This window comes from Apium graveolens, chromosome 8 (assembly GCF_009905375.1).
Source record: "Apium graveolens cultivar Ventura chromosome 8, ASM990537v1, whole genome shotgun sequence".
NCBI lineage: Eukaryota > Viridiplantae > Streptophyta > Magnoliopsida > Apiales > Apiaceae > Apium > Apium graveolens.
In genome coordinates, this window is record NC_133654.1 from 215,181,787 (window position 1) to 215,186,280 (window position 4,494).

Genomic DNA, 4,494 nt, shown 5'->3' on the forward strand with positions numbered 1-4,494 from the left:
AGCAAGGAGATAAGGAAGAAGACCATTTTAGCACATCGCAACGAAGAGGAAGCATAGTTTCTTGTGATTCTTTTATTCATTATAACAGTGTATGCTAGTTTTCTTTACTTTGAACCTATTTACTCTTGTGACGTACTCTGGTTTAATATAAGTAGTTTTATTAATTATTCTCGTGTGTTATTATCATGTTTTCATATGAACCCATGGTGACGATGAGTTCAATCATGGGTTAATCGTAATCATGGGGTCGTAGCGGATTTGCTATGGAATTCTTTAGTTAGTTGTTTAATACCTTAGTGTGTGATGATTGTATGATATCTAGTATTGGTTGTGCTTATTCGTCTTATATGCATCACGAACATATAAGATAGGGTGTTAATCTCTTGTGAAGTGACGGTGGATCTTGAGATTTAGAACTTGCCATGCTAGCATAGGTTCATGTATATGTATGCATGATTAGTGGGTAACTCTAACCGTTTTACTTGCCCTGTGTAATCATAAGGAACAAATTGTGCTTAAATCGTTATGTTGTCAAATTCTGTAGACATATAGGGTCTCAACATAATTGATGACTATTCAACTTCTATCTTAATTGTGGATGCTTGGTAGAATGGTATTAGTACAACGAAAGTTGGCTTTTATCAGTTTAGTGTTGTTCGATTAATATCATCACCGTTACATGCTAAGGGTAATAACAATAACTATTGAAGGAAGTAGTAATGAAGTTATGATCTCATGTGTGTTTAATATTGTTAATTCAACTGTCAATTAAGTGTTTAATTCTCGTAGTTAATTCTAGTTAATAATTAGTTAATCAATTCTATGTGTTATTGTCTTAACATTGAGAAGTAATCATACATTGGTGAGTAAGTATTAATTGAGCATAATTAGTCCCAGTCTCTGTGGGAACGAACTAGAAAGTATTCTATATTACTTGTGAACGCGTATACTTGCGTGTATTATTAGCGCGTGTTTTCCGCCCTAACAAGTTTTTGGCACCGCTGCAGGGGACTCGACGTATTTGTTTAGTTTATGTACTTACCATCAGTGGCCATTAGGACGCATTGATTAAGACGTGTTACTTATCATTTCCGGTTGTGTTTCAGGTACTTTAGCGAGCGTTTATGCAAACACGTTCTCGTACTCGCAAGAGGACTTTAGATACGGCTGAGGATACAGACTTAGTTCTTGATATTCCGGAGAAGATAGATTTTGAAGATTTGGATAAAGAGAGTGAGCAGAAAGAACCAGTAATCATGGGTGATCGTATAGTTCCGGCAGATCCAGCTCTTATGGACTTTTCTCGGCCTAAAATTGATGACATTCAGTCAAGCATCCTTCTTCCGCCTATTCAGGCTAACACTTTTGAAATCAAACCAGGCACTATTCAGATGGTGCAAAATTCTGTTTCTTTCGGAGGTGCTGTAACTGAAGACCCTAACATGCACATCAGGAATTTTGTCGAGATCTGTAGTACTTTCAAATATAATGGTGTGACTGATGAGGCTATCAAGATGAGGCTTTTCCCATTCTCTCTGAGGGATAAAGCTAAGGACTGGTTACATTCTGAACCAGCCGGGTCCATCACTACTTGGCAAGATCTTGCGCAAAAGTTTCTGGTAAAGTTATATCCAATGGCGAAGATTGCAGTTATGAGGAGTGCTCTTACTCAGTTTGCGCAGCAACCAACAGAATCTATGTGCGAAGCTTGGGAGCGCTACAAGGAGATGTTGAGAAAGTGTCCACATCATGGTATGCCTGACTGGATGGTGATCACTGGTTTCTATAATGGTTTGGGGGCCCAATCTCGGCCCATGCTCGATGCAACAGCTGGAGGCGCCTTGTGGGCCAAAAGCTATACTGAGGCTTATAATCTTATTAAAACTATGGCTGCAAATGAGCATCAAAACCCAACTCAAAGGATGATGCCTGGTAAGGTAGCAGGTATTCTGGAAGTTGATGCAGCTACAGCTATTGCAGCGCAGCTCCAAGTGCTGTCTATGAAAGTCGATTCTTTAGCCACCTATGGAGTCAATCAGATAGCTATGGTCTGTGAGCTTTGTGCAGGTTCTCATGCTACGGATCAGTGTTCTCTTGTTAATGAATCTGTTCAGTATGTGAACAATTATCAGCGACCGCAGCAGCCTGTGCTAGCTACTTATCATCCTAACAACAGAAATCATCCCAATTTCAGCTGGAGCAATACTCAGAATGCTATTCAGCAACCATATTAGCAAGGTATAAGTAAATAGTTTAATCCACCTGGATTCCAGCAACCACAACAGTATGCTCAAAGGCAATCATATCCTCAACAAGGAGGTGCTGCTCTACCTTCTAGTGCTGATTTCGAGGGACTCAAGTTGTTGTGCAAAAGTCAGGCTGTTCTATCAAGACCTTGGAAAATCAAATCGGTCAAATAGCCAATGCAGTGCTCAATCATCAACCTGGCACACTTCTCAGTGATACTGAAGTGCCAGGCAGGAAGGAAGCTAAAGAGTAAGTCAAGGCTATTACCTTAAGGCATGGAAAAGTTGATGATGCTGAAAAAACAAAAGACGGAGAAGCTAAAATTGGTGATGAAGAAGAGAAGAAAAAGGAGAAAGCGGCGGAACCAAGGAAGACTACTGTTGAACACACTCTGCCTGAGGGTAATACAGGGGAGAAACAGCTCTATCCTCCACCACCTTTCCCTAAGAGATTGCAACAACAAAAACTAGATAAGCAGTTCGGTAAGTTTCTGGAGGTGTTCAAAAAACTTCACATCAACATACCTTTCGCTGAGGCTCTGGAGCAAATGCCTAGTTATGCGAAATTTATGAAGAGTATTCTTTCAAGGAAGGTGAAACTAGATGACCTTGAGACCGTTGCTCTAATGGAAGAGTGCAGTGCTGTGCTGCAACAGAAATTACCTCCAAAGCTTAAAGATCCAGGTAGCTTCACCATTCCTTGCACCACTGGAAAGTTGTCTTTTGATAAATGCCTGTGCGATTTGGGAGCAAGCATCAATCTGATGCCGTTTTCTATCTTCAAAAAGTTGAATTTGCCTGATCCAAAGCCCACCTACATGTCTCTACAATTGGTTGATCATTCTATTACATATCTACGAGGCATAGTGGAGGATGTGTTAGTAAAGGTGGATAAGCTCTTCTTCCCTGTAGACTTTGTCATTTTGGATTTCGAGGAAGATAAGAAGATCCCCATAATCTTAGGAAGACCTTTCTTGGCTACAGGCCGTACCTTGATAGATGTGCAGAAAGATGAACTTACTATGAGGGTGCAGGATCAGGATGTGACATTTAATGTATTCAAAGCGATGAAATTCCCTACAGAAGACGAGGAGTGCTTAAGGGTGGATTTGATTGATTCTGCGGTAACTTCAGAACTTGATCATATGCTAATGTCTGACGCATTAGAGAAAGCCTTAGTGGGGGAGTTTGACAGTGATGATGAGGATGACAATGAGCAACTACAATATCTAAATGCTTTATCCTTGGAGGTGAAAGCTAGACATGCCATTTGAATCTCTTGGTACTTCTGATCTCAAGAATGCTGAAGGAAAGCTCAAACCATCTATTGAGGAAACACCTACTTTGGAGCTTAAACCATTGCTTGAACACTTGAGGTATGCCTTTTTAGGTGATGCATCTACTTTACATGTTATTATTGCATCTGACCTTTCAGGTAGTGAGGAGGACAAACTCTTGATGATTTTGAGAGAATTCAAATCGGTTATTGGATGGACTATAACAGATATCAAAGGGATCAACCCTTCGTACTGCATGCATAAAATTCTGCTAGAAGAAGGTAGTAAGCCAACTGTTGAGCAACAACGATGACTTAATCCTATCATGAAAGAAGTGGTGAAGAAAGAAATTTTGAAGTGGCTGGATGCATGAATCATATATCCTATTTCTGACAGTTCTTGGGTGAACCCCGTGCAACGTGTATCTAAGAAATGAGGTATTACTGTGGTAGCAAATGAGAAAAACGAGCTCATCCCCACTCGAACAGTAACAGGATGAAGGGTATGCATGGATTACCAAAAGTTGAACAAGGCCACGAGAAAGGATCACTTCCCTCTTTCATTTATTGATCAGATGCTTGACAGGTTAGCCGATCATGAGTATTATTGTCTTCTGGATGGCTATTCGGGGTATAATCATATTTGCATTGCACCAGAGGATCAAGAAAAGACTACCTTCACTTGTCCATTTGGCACGTTCGCTTTTCACAGAGCTTCGTTTGGCTTATATGGCGAACCTGCCACTTTTCAGAGAGGTATGATGGCTATATTCTCTGATATGATTGGAAATAATGTCGAAGTGTTCATGAACGACTTCTCCGTCTTTGGACATTCGTATGATGAGTGTTTGAATAATCTTCGTGCAGTGCTCAAAAGGTATGTGGAAACTAATTTGGTGCTCAATTGGGAAAAATGTCACTTTATGGTGCGTGAAGGCATTATTCTTGGGCATAAGGTCTCTAGCAAGGGTC

At 40.3% G+C, this 4,494-nt stretch overlaps 1 non-coding gene across 1 annotated transcript; it reads right to left on the bottom strand.

The window, feature by feature from the left end:
- Window positions 1-1,649: 1,649 nt before the first annotated feature.
- Window positions 1,650-1,756, bottom strand: LOC141681781 (small nucleolar RNA R71). The gene has a single exon (XR_012559205.1). It is a non-coding gene; the product is annotated as a small nucleolar RNA R71 (small nucleolar RNA).
- Between the last annotated feature and the right edge of the window lie 2,738 nt (window positions 1,757-4,494).